Below are 20,885 nucleotides of genomic sequence, written 5' to 3' on the forward strand. Positions count from 1 at the left end.
ATTACAATAGTATCAAAAAAAAAACTTGCATAATATTTCCATAATCATGACTTAATATTCAAATTTAATTAAATTAATGCACATCTGTAATAGCAAATTAAAATAAAAAGTAATGAATAATTAAATATTAAATTAATCATTATTAAATTCATTAAGTTCTGGCAACTATTGTAAAACCTATGACATTACAAGAACTTTTCTTATCAACTACTATAAACCAAGTATTGGTTCAAGCTACACTACTACCTTCACTATCTTTGTAGTCTTAGGATTGTAAATTTTCTAATATTCTTCCTTTCTTCATATATTCGTAGTTTTATTCTCTCTCCAGTCTACTAAATCTAATTCCTTGGAACTATCTATGCTAATCCTCAGAGGAAAACCAAGATTACACTGTCATAAAAAGTGAGCATAGTAAGAACTAATTAATGTTGTTGAAATTCTGTTTCTTCAACACATAACTGATAAGATTGTGGTGAAGTGAATATGACCAAAATTACTGAAGGAAACACCTTTCTTTTCATTGTTCTATTCCTAAATCTCATTGCTCTGTTCTTATTTCTATGGCAGTGATCTAATACATACATATTTTCTAATGTTTTAGGTCATTCATTATATATCAGATTTTATTGCTCTGTATTTTTTCTTAAAAAAAAGTTATTAATATGATTGCAACTATTCACTCCCTCTTAGCTACTTCCTATAATCACCTATGTAAATAATAAATATTGTCACATGAAGGAAATCGCTCTCATATGTTAATCACCTATGCTTCCGTATATTGTTTTTTATTTTTTATTTAATCTTATGATAGGTCCATTTATTTATTTCATGTCTCTTCCCCATTCAGCATTTTCAAACATCATTGTTTTTCATATATCTCTAGTGATGAGTAGTATTTCCATTTGAAGACCTTAAATTTCTAGTATAATGCATAACTCACACATGCGCTTTTTTTTTTTTTTTCAAAGGCTAGTTATTCTGGTGATACTCATTCTTGATTGGGATAGGATCTTATTTTAGCATTGGTTATTTTTCTAAGAAGATCATTTTAATCTGCTTTGAATTCTTACCTTCCTGAGATGTTTATATTTACGCCATAAAGCAATGTTATCATCTCCTCTTTTATGTAAGAATGTTCACTTATCATTTTTTCCAAATCTTAATGTTGTATACTTATAGCTTATACTTTATACGTGAATGCTGTAATGGGACCATATATATTAGTTCAAGAAAGAAGAAACGAGTTAATTGAACCTATGACTTATCAGTGAGTCCAACAAAAAAAAAGGAGGGGAGAATGGCGGTGAGGGCCCCAGGAGGGGGAAAAAAGCAGTGACGGCCCAAAACAATTTAAAGTTCATTCATGCATAAGTCCAAGTTCATTAATTTAGTTGTGCATTAATAAACTTTCAATTGTTTTGGGCCTTGATCACTCCCCCAACCCAACCAAAAAATTGAGGCCATTATTGTCATTCTCCCAAATGAAAAAGGCCCCACCTGTGGGAAAGATATGTAGTGGGTCAACTCGTAGCCTTCGTGAAGCATCTCGTTTGTGATACAGGAAATCATGTCCCTTTTCTTTTGAAATGTAATTATAATTACAATTGTAATTCATTGATATGGTATAATTTGTCATCAGATAATCATGATCAGAAGTGGTGATTAAGTGTAGTTTAAGAAATAATTTTTTGCAATACTTTGGATCGGCTTAAAGGCATGAAGACGACCATTTGAAGTATAAGTAATTTCTTAAAAAAGTTGATTTCTTATGGATTACTACGTATTAAGTAATTTATTCAATCCGGCTGGCCAAAGAAAAAATATCTGCCAGAACTATGCAGGCTAATTCAATTTAATAAAACAAAAAATAGTTGAGTTCATCAGTTCTAAGGTCCAAATACGACACACATGAATTTCCAACTCCGTGCAAAATCCCAAATGTAACCTTCAAGTTCAAGGAATCCTTCGCAAATAGAGGTTTGTGTTTGGCGTGGGATTTATTTGTTTCTATAATAGCATAATTTGAATTCTTGTTAACAGAACTTGAAAAGATAAAAGAAAGGTTTTAATATGTTGGTCTAATCCTAGAATCGAATTAACATTGCCAAAGAAAAAAAAAAAAACAGTATAAAGACGGTGAAATTCATGGCTGAACTATACACACACACACATCACGATTCATTATTAATATCGAAGCCTTTCTATTTAAAGAGGAATAAAAATCAAAGAAAGACAGGCACGTACAGCATACCCACAAATTCATAGTACTTAGGGAGAACATTAGAGAGGTCTCAAAAGGATCAATTAATTTAAGTAAGATTCCTAATATCAAATTTTAGGAATTTACAACTTAATCTCTCAATTTTGTAATTCCATTGCGATAAATTTATAACTTATATTCCAAATTTTAATAGAGAGAATTTTTTTTTTCTTCAACCAGGTTAAAATTTGAAAAACAATTTGCAAATTTATCACAATGCAGTTGCAAATTGAGAGATTGAACTTTAAATTTCTAAAGTTTGGCACTTGAAACCTAACTTGAATTAATTGATTTTTTTGGGATCACTTTGTCATTCTCCTTAATACTTATTCCCCGTGATGATTCATGAAATATTTAATTGATAATTTAGGCATATAATTTCATAGATGGTGAGATGTTTCAGGAGTTCTAAGTTCAACCATGACTCATAAAAGCAGGGGGATTTTGAATTCCATATAGTCGATTTCAGGGCTAAACCTGTCAAAGATATAAGCCTTTTATTTTCCATTTATTTTAAAACACATCAATAATCAGATTGAGTAGTCACATCTGTCTAAAATAAGCTGAACTTTTAGACAGAACAAAACTAAAATATGTTATGGGCCATTAAGGCAAGAGCCTTAGGCCTTGTCAAAACCTTATTTATAGTTTATAGAATCATTAATTGGTTTTATTTCATTTATCATTGATATCAATTTTATTTACATCTTTTGCTTGAACATTGTTGGCACTTCAAATCAGTATTAATATTCACATATCATTCCAACACATAAGGAGGGAAAATACTTTATTAGCAATAATTCTCATCTCCCTCCACCAAATCAATTTATTGTTTTAGGAGAATTATTTGATTACAAAACTTTAATATATAATTTTGTAACTAACAAAACAATTATACATGTTGGGCCTTGCTAATAATTAATTTTGCCTTAGGCCTCAAAACTTATTCACACAGGCTTGAATAACCCTTACCTCGTTGGTTGATTTTTCAATTAAAGGTCCTTATTTTTCTTTCATTTTTCATAGAATTTTTTTTTTGTTTGGCCATTTATACCATACCAATGATTCCTTCTTGATTAGTCCTTACCTTTTCTCTTCCTTGTGTGCAGAGGAAATGGTGCTCTGGATATGCTGAAAATTTGGAAAATCACAAGCACTCTTTTTTTACTTACTGTCATTTGTTTTGTTTTATCCATCTTACTTGAAGTGGAAAATTCTTAGATCGTGCAATAATGTTGTACTATTTAGGTACTGTTTCTGAAAAGTGAAACACTCATTTGAAATATAAAACTAAGTAGGTTGTCAAATTAGAATAATTATACAATCAGAAAATTAATATATGATTTAATCTAATTAAGCCACTGATGTGTGGATTTATTAAATGCAGGAAAAAATGGCAGCGTATTACCCTATGGTAAAAAATAGCAGGTTTATAATGTATCTCGGACATGGATATTTATGATATTTTTTTCCTGTAACAGAGAGACTTCAGTGGGCATTGCAAAGCACTTTGAAATAGGGAAGAGTCTCCTTAAAGATATATATTTATATATATATTTGAGACTTGTTGCTGCTAGGACCTTCTGTGCTAGTAGTCTAAATCTTCAACAGGTCATTATAATTAATACATTGCCATTCTTTTCTAATTATTAACCATTGATTTGTTGATTTTCACTTTCATTTATTTAATCGTGACTTTTGATATCTAGGATGTTTAATTCAAGGCTTATTTTGCTGCACAATTAACAAAAAAATTGGCTGCATAGCTGCTTATGCCTTTTTTTTTTTGTACTCTATGAGATTCTTATATATAACATTTTTCTTGTTCAAAATGTGCATCTTTTAAATAGATTTTTTTTTAAACTCAAGTGAGAAGAGTTGTCTTTAGTTTCTTAGGTTTCTATGCCTGAAGGGATGTGATTTTGCTTAAAAGTTCATTTATTTTTTAATAGATTTTGTTTCTTAGTGTTTTTAATTGTTTTCGTTTAACTTTTGATATCTGAAATTGTTTATTAACTTATACAAATTGTATAAATAAAATTTCTTGTACAACTCGACAGTATATCATATTTTGTTATTATGATTTATTTGTTAAAAAAAGTTGTGTATTTAAATTATTATTCAAATAATTATGACATTGAGATTTAAATATAAAGCAGGCTGGTGTAAGAAAAATAAATATATATCTATTTTTGTTAGCGAAAATAAGCCTGCGGGTGTGTCTCTCATCAAAAGTGCTCCTATAGAGGTACCATATGGGAACATTTGTTGGGAGAAATGTTCAAGTAGGATAAGCCTACAAGAACATTTTAGAATTGCTCTCATATATATGGGAGCATATTTTTTTTGAAAGTGTTTTGGAAATGCTCTAAAAGGGTAAAAATAAACACTTTGAAAGGCTTTTTTTTTTTTTTTGTTGTAGTATATTGTGGCTGTCAAATCCTCACTTTTAACATTGTCACCCATGCAATTAGAAGCGATTTGGTTCAGGCAAAACGGAAAATGCAGCCCATGGATTAAAATTTGCAATTTAATCATCGGGTTACAACTCATTTAGTAAGTTCTATTGAAAAATCATACCTAAATATAGAGAATGACCTAAAATTCTATTGAAAGCTCTCGGAGTCCTTTACTAAAAAAAAAAAAATAGTTATGACTTTTTCTAGTGCCAAAAATACAGTTTGTTGCTTTTCTATGCTTGCTCTGTTTCTTGAATTGAATCGGTACCTTAACTTTAAAATATAATTCATTCTACAAAATTTCTTTTGATATGATTCTTGGCTTATTGTAAACCTTGACAAGTTCTCTACAGGAAAAAAAAAGAAATAGGACTTTAATTGAGCCAACTGATGCAGGAAATACATTCCCTAAAGTTGCTCTATTTCCAAGACTGATTCTGACACTTCCACTATAAAATTAATAACTTAAGCTACAGAGCTCCAATTGATTTGGTTTTGAACTTTATGGAAATCTTATGATGTCTAGATTATGCGTAGAAATTATCAAAGTCAAAAGAATCCATTTACTATAAATGTTTTAATGAAACAGTAACAGACCTCCAGAAAATCCTGCATCAGAATAGCTTGATACTTACCTATTTAAATCATAGCTCCAGGAGGTTTCTGTTTAAGGATGTGGGTTTGGCGGCTTTTAGAGACCATTCATGAGAGGTGGGAGGTTAAAATATTTATAGGCTTTGGTTTTCAAAAAACTACAAGGTTAAGCATTTTTTTACTCAGAGATTAATGGTTTTTTTATTTTTAAAATATATTAATATAATATGTGTATATCTATTTGAAACCTTTAGATAATATATATATATATATATATAATATGCTATCTATCGTTAATTTATTTTACCTTAATTTATCTTTATACATTTATCTAGTGGTTTTAGTTTTACTTTTTTTTTTTTGGGGGCTGTATAGTGTGTTTTAGCTAATTTGTGATATTCTTTTATATCTAATCAATTTTTAAATCTCTCTATCTCTCTCTCTAATTTTTCTTATCTTTTATTCTATAATATGACTTTTTTTTAAGTTGTTCCATGTAAGGATAAATTTATCAAATAACTTTGCATTTGCTTAATCTAACAAATTTACTAATTATTCTCCAAGATTGATCTTAGTTGCCTCTTTTATCCTCCTAGGCCTTATTTATTTCTTTTAGCCTATCTTGGGCTTTTTAAACTTTAGCATACTCATTTCTCAATTATCGACACTTCCTTAAAGTCTCTTAAAATATTACACTTTTCTTACAAAAAGTGTTTTAAATTATTATTTGGTGCTTGAGAGTAATTCTTTCTTTTCAAGGAACTTGAGGGACTCTCATAAGTTGGGCTAAGTAGCTTACTAAATTATGGCATGTTCTTGAGCTTCTAAGCCCAAAATTCTTGATGTTCCAATGGCAATGATTTATTTATTCATATTTCCAAAGGAAAAAATGTCATTAGATTTTATTGGTTTGCATTTTTATTGGTCTAAATTTTCGGTTAGAAGAATGAGACTTGAAATGCCAAGCTTGCTAGCTGCCCAATGCTTTTTCCTATGAAATTGTAAAGAGATAAACTAGGAACCTCATGAGTCTAAGCTTTAGAGAGTAAGGAATACCATATTAGGCCATTTACCAATAAAATTTGAGCAACCTTTCAAATTTTTGTCCAAAGTAGAAACTTGACTGTCCTCCACCGTTTTCGACATAAAATAGAAGCAAGGATCTAAATCTCTCTATTAAGGTTTTTATGACAATAAAAGATGCCAAAAGGGATTCACTACATTATTATTAGATTTGACGATCCTTTTAGCATGTGGAACTATTATGAAAGAAAATATTTTCTTTTCTTGTCATTGATGGACATCTAACCTAAAGTTGACTCAATATGAACAAATTAAATTAGCTCATAATTGAGGTGTCGCTTTTGCAAATATGCTCATCCATGCATTTTTTGATTGAAAATGTAGTTTGTAGAATCTACTTCAATGTATCTCTTGAGTTAAAAATATTAAAAAGAATAATCATTTTGTTCCATTCCTTCCAAATTAAATTATGTTGTATTAGTTCACAATAATGACCCTAAATTTTAAATTAAATAAATCCTCTTCCAATTGATATTTAATTTATTTATTTTAATTTTATAACAAATGAGGAGTGTTAGCCTGGTGAAATTATACTAATTATTTATATAGAGGTCTAAAGTTTGAATCTAACTTAAGCCAAAGGTTGGTTTTATTTTCTTATATGGGAAATTACTAAAGTGCCCTTATTTTTATTATAAAAATATGATAATAAAAATAATAAAAATCTGGTGGGGTCTGCTTTTAAAACTTTCCCCAACAAGCTTTGGGTTTCGTTTTGTAATTTCCCCAATAAGCTTATTATTTCATTCTCTCCATTCTTCTTGTCGGTTAGAAGCTGCAAAAAAATATATATAGAGAGAGAGAGAGACCTTTCACATCTGCCTCTATTAAATAAAAAGTTTATTTTATTTTATTTTATTTAATATTTCATTTGTTAAATAAAAAGTTTAATTTATTTAACAAATGTATGTAGTCCTTTGTTGCTCGCAAATCTCATCAACCATGTCATATATGATATAACAATCATTACGACCACTATTTTTTTCTTCCATGTTTGGTAAAAAAAAAAAACATGCATACATCACACAAGTAATGTGCCAAGCATGTTTTTGAAAGGAAATATACAACATAAATTGAAAATAGAGTATTGCTTGTTTAATGATGTCAACGATGTTGCTTTTACATAATTATGTTCTTGATCTTGTTTAATGACACAACAACATCCGTCATGCTACTTTGCATTTCAGGAACATCAATGCAATAATTTAATGCCAATTCAAAATACGGGATGTAGAAGTCAATATATCACTAGTATATTGATCATCTCCTTGCAATAAATTGGAATCTATGACATTAATTATTTCATGTAGCATTGCATCACTTACCCAACTCTTCAAATTCAATTTTGGGACAAACATATCTTCTATTGGTTTTTTTTTTCTTGTGAACACTTCCATTAATATAATTCCATAGCTATACACATCTACTTTTGTTGAAACAACTCCAGTAGATCCATATTCTGCATAGAATTGGATTCAAGAACCAAAAAATCAATTTATTTCTCATAATCATAATTTACATACCAGAATAAATTAAAAATACACATTTAATTAAGATAAATGGTTCAAAACTGATCATTTGTATTGGTAATTCTTGTGTAATCATTACACTATTGCTTTATATACCAATACAATAAAGCAATCCTTGAGAGAATTGTCTTTAGATCCAACAAAAATACATGCTGTAGTGATTTGCATCCCCCCTCTCATATCAGGTACATACAAATAAAAATAATTAAAGCAGCCAAGCTTAGTGAATGCAAGATATAGAAAATAAGAAATCCTTTTGGCTGTCTATTTTATGAAAGAACCTTCCTCAAATAAAAAATTAGAAATATATATATATATATATTATATATATCTTCGAGTATACTTTTCTTTATATAAGAATTTGGAGGAAATGGTTTCAAGTATTTATTTGACAGGTGATTTTAATGGAAATCAATTAAACTTCTTATCTATAGGGACTAAATCAAGAAGATCTAACGCTTCATGGACACAGTTGTGGAATTGCTCATAGAAAGTAATGAATATTTTGTATATTGATTTTCTATGATATTGTTAATTTAAATAATAAGTGATAAAGTATGAAAGATTTCATATGTATAATTTAATAAGGCAACTCCAATGTAATCTAAAAGAAATTAAGAAAAAAAAAAGCATTCTCAAAATATAGATGTGAAAAGAACATCATGAAGCTTGGTTTAGAATAATTACAAGGTGAAACATATCCAATTGTAGGTATTGTCTCTATATATGTTTTTTGATTGGCCTTCATCTAAAAGTTTGGAAATCCCAAAGTCACTCACATGAGCAACCATATCATCATCTAACAAAATGTTACTTGGCTTTAAATCACAATGAACTATCGATGTTGACAAGCCATGATGGAGATACTTCAAAGTAGATGCTACATTTATCATTACATTCAACCTCTGTAGAAAATCCAAATAATAGTTATAAGAAGATAACCATTTTTCAAGGCTCCCTTTAGGAATGAACTCCATGATCAAACACTTGAAATCAACATTGGAACAACTACTTATGATCTTCACCAAATTATAATGGCGCACATGACGCATTGTATTGCATTCTACTTTAAAGCTCCTTGACATTTTTTTAGAATCAAAATTAAATACTTTAATTGCAACCATCATCCCATTCAAAAGCTTTCCTTTGAACACATCACCATAGCTCCCCTTTCCAAGAAAGTTGCTCTCATTAAATCCATTAGTTGCTTCTAGAATTTCAAAATAAGAAATCCTCCTTGGCCATCCTAAAATGGATAAATTGCTCTCAATTGGTTCCCTTAAATTTGATCGTCTATGTCTGAAAAGGATAATGCCCAAGACAATTAAAATTATCAACACAACCATGTGTAATATGCATTTTAGTAAAAGTGATTTTGCCCATGACTGTTTTCTTCTTCCTTTGTCACAATGAGGAACTTTTAGTTGTGGATGGCCACAAAGAGCTTCATTCATCATGAAAGATTCAGCAGTTAAATTTGCAAAAACTCTACCACTTGGAATCTCTCCTTGTAGTTTGTTATAGGAGAGATTGATATACTTAAGATAAGTAAGTGACTCAAAGGATTTAGGAATCTCACCAGATAAATTATTCTCAGAAACGTCCAATTTACTAAGCTCAGCATATTTCCAAATGATTTAGGAATATTTCCTTGCAAATTGTTATGTGCTAAGGAGAGATCTTGCAAGTTCTTTAGTCCACCCAAAGATGTTGGAATATTGCCTGAAATATGATTTCTTGACAAATCCAGTGATATAGGAGCATTTAAGTTTCCAATATTTGATGATACATTTCCAACTAAAATATTGGAAGATAAGTTTACTTTCAATATATCCTTCAAACTCCAAAAGGAGGAGGGTATTTCTAAAATTAACTTATTAGAGTCTAAGTAAAGTTCTTGTAAAGAGGTAACATTTGCTAAACAATGTGGCATTCCTCCCAAAAACTTCTTTCTGCTTAATAATAAATAGGCAAGCTTTGTGATTCACATATCGCATGAATGATTAGGCCATGCAGCTCATTGCCTTCAAGACTCAAATATTGAAGATCCTGTAAGCCACCAATTACTTTTGGAATTGATCCTATCAAAATATTTTCTTCCAAGGATAGTTCATAGCAACTAGTGAGATTCCCAAAATTTGACGGAAGATTGCCAATTATAGAATTGCTTCCAAGATTCAAGTATCTCAAAGTTGAAAAGTTAAAAATGTTGGACGGAATAGATCCCCTCAACTTGTTATACCACAAATCTAAGATCTCAAGCTTATGGAGGTTGCCTATTCCCATAGGTATTAAACCTGTATTCAAAAGATTAAGTTTGGTGAAGTTATTCAAAGTGAATAGTAAAAATAGTAAATAAGACAAATATCTAATGAATGAGATGTACCATTGTCCATACTCCTTTATATATTAGGTCAGTCAAGTTCTACATCTAGAGTCTACCTTTCTCCCCACATGCATGCACACACTAACGACATTGACACTTATCTTTTACATAGATTCTTTAAATTATTTTTATAAATATAGTTCAACTTATAAATAATTAAAAAGAATTCTGTTAAATAAATAAAAGATAAAGAGTTTTTATTTGTTTGTACCATAGTCAAGCATTGTAATCTAAATATAAAATTAAATCATACTCTTGTTTTTTATGTCTTAAACATGCCTCCTCTCCAACATTTAATGGTTAAAACTGAGAAAACTTATTAATATTTAAGATTAAATTTTCAATTTCAAATATCGCAACGTCTTACAAGATATCTTTGCAATGGAGAACAAACCAAAAAAAAAAAGTAAAAATTAATGTTTCTGATTTTGCACAAAATTAAAAAGGAACTTGGAAAAATTATTGTAGCAATTATATATAATTTCTTAAACTATTAAAACATGTCCACAATGTTTTGGTTTTTAAGATCACCAATTTTATTAGGAATATTTATTGTAATTTAGCAACAGATAAAGTAAACATATATAGCAATGCTATGATTTGTTGAACGAATACCTTCCAGGCTATTGGAATTCAAATTTAAATCTTGAAGCATGGTCAAGTTTCCAATACTTTTGAGCATATGACCTGAAAGAAGATGACACTGTAAAGCATAAGGGACAATACATTAATTAAAGCACAAATTGTCTAATGCCATTTAGAAATCACAAATTAGCTAGGCATAAGGTATTTCCAATATTTTCACTCATTTTGAGAATACTATTACATTGTTAACTTTGTTTAAAATCCAAAGATTTTAGTTTTACTTGTTTTTTTGATACTGTAGTTTACCTTTTTTAAATAAAGGAATTATTCTAGAACAAATGAATTAAATAATTTTTTAGGGAAATAATACTCATCGGGGTTATGTCTCATACCAAGTAGCCTAGTTTTCTAATAGGACATAACATATGGTATCATAAGTTAAGTAAGACCCATCATCATCATATAAGTTTTTGGCTAATATATATCGTAGAGAATAAGACCATGTAGTTTGCCAAACTAAAAAAGTTATTGCAGTGATAGTTCATGAGCTAATAGCATGAGCTCACTCCAGATCTTAAACAACTCATATGATGACATCATATATATATATATATATATAGAATATCATAATTTTTAAATGTCCATTATCTCTGCAATTTCTTTCAGAATATATCTAACAATATTATTGTAAAAGAACAAACAAAAATGAAAATAAAAAAGACAATGTTTTTATTTAAAATGATGCAGAGAAAATCATTTAAGACAAATACGGGTAGTAATGCATGGGATATTGAGCTTTTACGTATTTAATTTGTTTATATTTATCTTAAAACAGGTTTGATAGGGGCTACTTGTATACTTATTTATTTATTATGAAAATAATTTGATTCATTTAAAAAAGAACTTCATTTATATAAAAATGAAAAAAATAAAAACATTGTTTATTTTCATTCTCCCTTTCTTCTACTCTCCCTCTTTCTTTCTAATACACGTGAAAGATTTTCAATTATTACTTGATTTAACCCGCTTATTTGCAAGATATGGAATTGTTTTGCAAACAAAATAGAATACATGGGTATGTAATATATATACAAAGGTACAAACAGATAGTGTTTTTAGTATGTTTACAAACATTGTGTTTTTAATTTAGGCCCATATACAAGGGTACGTAATATGTTTGCCATATATGAGGGTGGAAGATGGAAATAGGGCAGTTGGTTGTGAACTGATGCAAGCTTTTTCGAAAACATGAAATTTAAAATTATATAAATTAATTTTATATTTAATAAAAATGATATCAAATTTTTGTTTTGCTTTTTATTTTTTCCTAAAACAGCTTTGGCCCAGGTTCCTTAAATTTTGATTACTTTTATAAATACAAATTAGTTTGTCAATGTAGATTTTCATTTAAATGAAAATAGAAGATAAAGACGTTCAATTTGTTTTATTGTTTTGATCAATGCCAATGTCAAATGCATAAAAGTGCAATCAAAATATATTTGATAAGATTGAATTTAGAGATTTGACATAGTGAGTAGTACATACCTGTGAATAAGTTGTTATTTAATGTTATTATTTCCAGCGTCTTGCATTGTGTCCAACCAGATGGTATAGGTCCAAATAATTTGTTGTCTTGAAGAGCCAAATATTGTAAATTTAGAAGTCCATTGCATATATTAGAAGGAATGCAACTTAAATCAATATAAAATTTATTCCGGAACTCAGATATATTAAAGATAGTCGATGGTATTTGGGCAGAAAACTTATTGCTGTCTAAATATAAAATTTCCAGACTTTTAAGGTTACCAATCTCTTTGGGAATATCTCCTACAATGTTATGTAAAAAGGATTCATCAAAGTTGTTGTAATCGATCAAAATATAACTCTTGAAGCTGAAAATAAAAGAGGAAAGAAAAACATTAGATAATTTTTTAAAACTATTAATAACGTATTTCTTCACCAATTTTTGAATTAGGAAAAGGGAAGTCAAAAGAAGACAAGATAATGAAAACAATAAAGGAAAAGAAGTTGAAATAGAGCTATAAAGACAAAGATAACCCATAATCTAATAGTTCAATATCTATCTCTCATGCATTTCTCTATGCAGAGAATTAAAAGGAAAGTCTTTATCACTTTGATATGTGAAAAATAAATAGAAGAAAAAGAAACTATTGAGAGATTCCAAAGAAAAGAAGCATGGGCTTAGAAGGGAAAATTTTCATCGAATCATTAAGAACAATATTACGTAATTACCTATAGTTCTTAGCCCAGAAAACAGAGGTAAACAAAGTAAAGAATTCTTGTGCACGTGAACCACTAATCTGAATGTATAGTTAAGTTGAAAATTTTGACAGTAATGCATCATAAGCTGTTGGGGGTATAGTTAAGTTTTCAATGCTAGTTAAGTCAAAATTATTACAACAACAAAAATAGAAATGACTGAAAATTTGTATTGCACATAACAGCATCATATCTCTGTTCTTTCTAAAAATTGGCTTCCCAAGCTAGCATCCCAAAAATTAAAAATAACCAAAGACTTTTTATGCATAAATAATTATTACAACAGGAAATTTCATAGATGCGCAAACTTATTGATACCTTATGATAAAACAAAAGGTGAAAAAGAAAAATAGAATGCATCTTTTTCATAGTAATTCTTAGAAAATAATGTAAAAATGTTGCAAATAAGAACATAACATGAAGAAAAAGAACTTAAAGGCTGTAGAAGAGAAGACATCCTAACCAATATCACTAAAATTAACAATAACTGAGTCTTTTTTTAGCTAACCAAAACAAAGGTATTTTATGCATAAAGAATTATAAATGTAGGATATTTTATGCGTTGATGGAACACATTTGTTACACATTTAATTAGAACTCTTTTATTAATTTTTTATCACTTCAAAGTACACACAGTGTATTAGATTTGAAATTTTGCTAAAGTGGCTAGGTTCAGTGCACTAGGATATTTTGGTTCAAAAAATAAACTTTTAAGAAAACGTACAAGAAAAATTGACAAAGTATATTTTATGTTCAGTTGATGAGTGGTCAAATTAGATTTTTGAGATTCATTTTAGTTTGAGAGTAATTAAATAAAAAGTCAACACTTTCTAAAGTGTTTTAGTTTGACCTAGTTTTCAGTTTTTCTTTGTGTGAAAATTTTTATATAATTTTGTACAACCTGAAACTTGGTTATTTTAATAAATTCTCCCTTATAATTAGAATTCAATTATGAAAATTAATTAAATTTTATTATGTCACATGTTATTTAATTGAATTATGTGATTTATGTGACATAGGTGGTGACATGTGATTTGTGCATCAATTAGGCAATTGAAGTCAACACTCCTTGAGGTCAAATCTGAGTATTTAGGACATGATTTCTGCCATTTTGGGGGATTAAATTAGCTTGAAATGTGGATGACATATGGAAAATTAGACACACATTGGAATCATCTACAACCCAATAGGAAAATGCCACCTTACAAGTGTGACAAGGCTCTCATTTCTTTTTTATTTTCTTTTCATATTTTTTAATTGATGCTTCAGCAAAGGAAAACTGATTATTCACACCTCTTACCTCTTGAATTCAGATTAAGACACACATTTCATCATCTTTTCCATTCTCTCTCTCTCTCTCTATTGTATCTTATTCTTTATTTTCTCCACCTTCTCTTTACTTTCTCCATTTTTTCTAGCACCCATAAATCTTCATCCATCCATCAAACTTCAAAAATTATTCCACCATTCTTCTTCTCTCCCTTGGCCGACCACAACCCAACCAATTGCAAGGAGATTTGAAGCTCAATCCATCAACGGACACCTTCAACCTTATCGCCTCTTGGAGTTCTTGGAGAAGCAAGATGTTCTTGATGTTTTCTAGCTAAATTCTCCATGAAATCCCAGGAAAGAGTTGACAGAAGAGGAGATTTGAAGTCTTCACTTTGCTAAGCTCAACAATTTCTTCATCTTGTTTCAATTTCATTATAATACTATGACTATTGTTGGTTGTAGTTCAATTTGACCATAGTTTCATGGTTGCTTGTAATTGTTAATGTTGAAACAAAGTTGTTGAGTCAAATTTCATGTTCTTCTTGTTGCTGGAATTTTGGCCACTTGGTGATTTTGCATTGTAATATGTGATTTCATTTAGTGAATGTCTTGTATTAGCCTAGCATGTAATTGTGTGGTGAATACTTGATGAGTTGGTTGAGTTTTCATAGTTTTGACCATAAGTATAGCTTTGGGCAATGGCAATTGGGAACGAATTTTAATTAAACACTTAATTAATTCTTGAGCTAAGCTAGCAAAGTTACCTAAAGGGCTTGCAATAGCACTTAGGGAATTGAATTAGTGATGCTAGGTTACTTAAGATAGTTGTCTTAAGTAAACACATTTTTTAGCTAAGGAAGAGAAGTTGAGAGAGCTACCATAATTAATTAGAGGTTAGGATTCTTCCATTAGCAACACTCTAGGGTTCCTACTTTAAAAGGAAGTCTATTCCATTTATAATTAGGTTTAGTTTGCTAGTTAAATTCACTAGAGAATTAGTTAGGTAACTAGGCAAACAAATTTCCACAACTTTAGATGATATATTTCACTAGATAATCTTTGATTAAGCTAGAACCATTCCTTGGGAGATGACCTAAGGTTGGCCCTATATTGCATTAGGGTTAGGCCTAATAGTAAGCTACTAACACCAATCACACATACATAAATTTAATAACCCAAGAATTTTAGTAAGAATTAAACTTTATGGTAATGTATTTTAAGAGTATTTTTATAAAAATTGAGGCAAATCTATCAAGAACAATTGGTGGTTCAATTGAAACTCTGCTTGCAACCTATCATGAGGTTTTGTGTTCAAATTCTTGTTGTGAAAGAAAAGGAATTTTTTTTTTTTGGGAATTCAGCCTTGAGAAATTTCTACATTTGTTGGACACCAAAGTGTTGCAAATTTCACAACACAATTCTTGTGCATCTGGAGCCATGAATTTGAATATGTAGTTGAGGGATCTAAAGTATAATGATCAAAGATAGTGAAGATGTAAATGAAAAAACTATAAGTTTGTGGAGTATTAATTGAATCAAAATAAGAAAAATATTCATATATACCTTTCTAGGCATTAAAATCATAATTATGTGTGAAGCAAAAAAAAAAAGGTAGAAATGAATTTAAACTAAAAAAATGAGAGAAATTTTATTGACACATCTTTACTGGACTATTATCCAAACATATAAAAACCTTCTTGAGGCATGTTCTAATTAGCATGAGTTAATTGAATGATTGTCAAGGCATTATTCTTACACAAGATTTTTCCTTGAGATGTGCATAGTAATTGAAAAAAAAAACAGAGAGAGAGCTCATTTTAATATTGATGCGTGATAAGATATCATAAAAATAAAAATGAGTAGAACTCACATATTTTGTTAAAGAAGAGCTTTGATTCAATAAAAATTAGATAAAGGTTTCCCATTTTATCTAAGCAAGAAACATATCACAAAGAATATATAATATGACAAGGTAGATTAAGGTATAGGAAATTTGAATATAAAAATTGGAACATAGTCTTGTCATTTTTTTTATTCCAACAATTTGCTAGATAGATGCATGAAGAAAAAATGGAACATAACTAGCTAGATTGCAAAAAAATTAAACACATATATGATGTAGAGGTTAGACACTAAGTTAAAAAATTTTAAAATATTACACTTCATTCTTAAAACATTTAAATATAGCTAAAAAATAAGTATGGCTTTTTTGGATTTTATATATATTTTCTTTCATTCTTTAGTTTTTAATACATACTTGTTGAACTTTGCATAACTTCAAAAAATATTTTAGAGCATGCATACAATGATGGTGTAACATCCTAAATTTCAATTCAAGGAACTAGTTGCTAATCAAAGGTAAATTAGTAAATAGTGGATTGATCATGGTTGGAATGTTGAGTTGATATTTCATGTTAATTGGTTATTGTGTTAATAGGATTGAATGGTAGAACGATAATCCTAGTACAAAATGCGTAAGCACAAGTGAGATTGAACTCACTCTGCCACACGCTGTGATGGAATCTACATGCGCCACGACACAATGTACAAAAATCACTTAAAGCTGATGTGATCAGCCTATGAAATTAGAAGGGAGAAGTGAGGAAAACACATATGAGGAGGTGGAGAAGCTTGGCTTTGCTAGGGCTTGCATTATCTAGTGATCCGGAGTTGGCTTTGACTAGTGACTTATTGAGTAAATATCGACCTAAGCTTCATTTCTTCCCTATTTTCATTGAATTTCATCGATTGAGAAATTAAACCAAGAAGTTTTAAAGTATTGGAATCTAAAAGAAAGGTTTAAAAAGGGCTATTGAATATGAAACTAAGGTTTTGTGAGTAGTATAAAGTTAAATGATTGAGTTTTGAGGATTTAAGCTCAAAATAGCCTAAAAATTAGGTTAAATGGTGAAAATTATTGAATAAATGTGTTAGGAGGTTGTCATGGTCATTTGAATAGCCCATAAGGCCAATGACTATAAATAGTGAACTTATGAATTCAAAAGGTGTTAATTGAACTAGTTTATGTGTTAAGGGATTTGGTTTAGTTGAATTAATGCCTATGTGAAATGTTGAGAATTGATTGAGAGACACTGCATTATGTAGATTGAGCACCTGTGACATTGCTCGTAAGAATCTACATGCTTAAGAATCCATAGTGATTGGCAACTCTTAGTAGTAACTGGAGCAACCTTTCTACTTGTTCATTTGTAAAATCGTTTACAAGTATTTTTGTATAACTATGTGTATTTTGTTATGAACTGATAGAGCAATAGCATTGTGAAAGAGTATGCATGTGGGTGTGTAAGTAATGTATGAAATGAATTTAAAGAGACATATGCAGACATGTGCATTGTATCTGTGAGCATACCATGGATTATGATAGGAGGATGCGGCCCTATTCTGAACAAGTCCAGGAAGTCATAATGATCTAGATTATAGAGATTGACTCTATTAGGACAGACCTAGGAGATCTTGATGATCCAAAGCATAGAGCTTGACTCCACCACAATGAACTTAGGATATAGAATGATCCATAAGTATACCCTAGACTGGGGTAGGGGGTCATGGTCTTACTCTATGCAAGGATAGAAAGTCCTGAAGATCCTGAGCGTTGAGCTTGACCCCACCATGACGAACCTAGCAGACCACCTATATGCAAAGAGGATTACCTGGTCTGAATAGAGGTATGGTGGGCCTTATTCCATGTGACTGGAAGTCCTGGTCCAAATATAGAGAATGCTCCACTAGGTGGAACTAGGAATGAATTAGCATAAGCATGATGAGATTGATGATTATGAATTCCTATATATGCATATGATATTGTTTTTATTGAAACACATGCTACTTTATCTCTTATTTATGATTTTACTTACTAATTGGTAATTGGGGTTATATCTAAGTTACTGAGATGTATGTCTCACTTCATTACCTTTGTACACAGGTGAAGAGAGCACAAGAAGAATGGGAACGGAAGCGAGGAAAGAGTAGTCATGATTGGCAGTGGTATGACTACTATTATTGTAAATAAAGGTATAAATTTATATTTAGAATTCGAGTTATCAACTAGGATGCATAAGTGTATGTGAAAGGATAATATGAATTATGTTGTGAAAACTTGCTTATATATATATATATAATGTTGCATCTCATTGAGGGTGCCCTAGTAAAGGGCACGTGGGTAGGTCCAGATGTCATTCAAGCAAGTGTATGTTATTTTGTAATTTTTTCCACTTGTGTGAATGTGAATTTATGTTTATATGTGAGAATTTGACATAAATGGTGAGGCTGAGCACTATTTTAAAGAGTCAATTATATTTGTGATTCCTAACCATATGGTGAGATAGAGCCCTATATGTAAGAGTCAGATGGTTAAAGGTGGAATAAGTCTATATATATGTATTATATAGATTGTGCCTCATATAAGTCCACAAGTGTGTAATGTGACATTGAGAGGTCAATTTGAATAAATGATGTGATATATGTGATGTAATGTGTTAATAAGGTGTATATAGTCTTTTTGGACTTGATTCAAGACCCAGAGTAGTCTAATGAGATAAGGAATGAGATTTGAGCACTTGGGGTGTCAGTCTTGAAAGAAAGAGTAACTTTTTGCTTTCAGGTGTCAAAATTTAGATTGGACTATTGGATCAAATCTAAACTTGTCTCATTACATAGCTTACGTTGTAAGCTTCGTTTGGCCACTTGAATTACTCCAGTTAGACATTAGATGTGGAAATGGCGTGCAACAAACATTTACTTTTTAAACTGCCTTACTGTCAAATGCACCACGGTGCATTGTGTGCCACACTGCAGTGCATGGCACATAGAAGAATAGATTTGTGGCTCCGTACCACATGCTACAGCGCATGGTTTAAGTCATGGCGCATGGCACTTTTTCCAAAGGAGAGATGTTATGGCTTTTTGAGTCATAGAATTGTGTTTACACATCTGTTAGCCATAATATTTGAATTTATGTTTAATAAAGTCAGGATCCCACATTTTGAAAACAATTTGAGGGCTATTACTTTGATATTATTGTGATTATGTTTGTTAATTGTGTGATTGGAAATGGTAAAGTCCGGAATAAGTAGGGACTTTACAGTTTAGTATCATCCTTCTTTAGTTTTAGTCTCTTTGTGCCTTGCATCATGTTAATTAGCAACTTTTATATATTCATGGCTCTTTTCCAGCCTCTAACCACCTGTTTACTGGCTTTACTTGACTTTACTCCTTAAGAGGGGAGAAAGGTACGTAAAACTACAGTTATTCAATAGTAGCTATGAGGGGATGTGGTAGAATTTCACAGCACACACAGGCTCAGAATGCCCAAGATGTGCAAGATCTAGAGGTGCCACCAGAACAACCTCAAGGTAATGACCTGATTATGGCACGGATGTTAGAAGTAATGCTGGGCATTTAGCAAAGTCTAGTTAGCTGTGATGCCCTAAACCATAATAGGGATCACGAGCAGTCAAGGCTAGAGCAGGAGGCAAGGCCTGAGGTTAAGGTAAGAGTAGAACTTAAGTAAGAACCTAATGGATAGTGAGTAGGCCTAGCGACCTCCCATGTTTCAGGTAGTAGGCCAGTGACTAGTAGGGAAGATCAGGAGATTCCCACAGATCGTGTTTGGAGGACTTTTTTAAGGTTAATGTAACATCTAAAAAATTTTAAGACTCAAATTTATTTTAAAATAATATATATATATATATATAATTAAATTAAAATTAAGAATAATTTGATAGAATCTAGAGTTTGAATTTTACTAAGTAAAAGTTTGGTTTTATTTTATTTTAATTATGGAAAAAATTACTAAAGTTGATCCGAGCTTTTGTGTAATAATAAAAAAATGTTGGGCCTTCCTTGTAATTTTCCCAAAAATTGTTTTGTTCAGTTTTTAAAGGGAAAAAAATGCAAAAACATAGAACAAAGAAGCAAGAAAATGCACAATACCAAGAGTGAAGAAGAGGATAAGAGAAAAGGAAGAGAGGGAGCTGGGGCTTGGATTTGGGAGGCTTTGTAGTCATTGCGAGCTCAGTTATGCGGTAGGTAAGCTCCCTACTTTATTGCTCTTCCTTCCCTCTTGCTTTTCTTGAGTTTTTAAAAGAGATAAATTTTAGATTTTAATCTCAAAGGCTTTGTTCTTGTAATCTTTGGTTTCTTTAGGTCCTTAGGAGGTTGTTTTGAGTTTTCATATAGTGCTCTAATGTTTTGAGTGGGAAATAGGATGAAAAAGGGAGTTTTAGGGCAAAAATCAAACCCTAAGAGATTGAATTTCACTCTTTAGTAGTTTAAGCCTATTTATTTAGTTATAATTGTGTTATTTGAATCCAATAAGATTTAAATTAAGCTGGTTTTCATTACAAAGGCTAATAGTGAAAGTTGGTAATGCCAAGTAAAGGTTTTTGGTTGATTAAAAATTGTATGGTTTGAAT

This window comes from Prosopis cineraria, unplaced genomic scaffold (genome assembly GCF_029017545.1).
Source record: "Prosopis cineraria cultivar Desert tree isolate PC_DT_omini unplaced genomic scaffold, ASM2901754v1 PC6, whole genome shotgun sequence".
NCBI lineage: Eukaryota > Viridiplantae > Streptophyta > Magnoliopsida > Fabales > Fabaceae > Prosopis > Prosopis cineraria.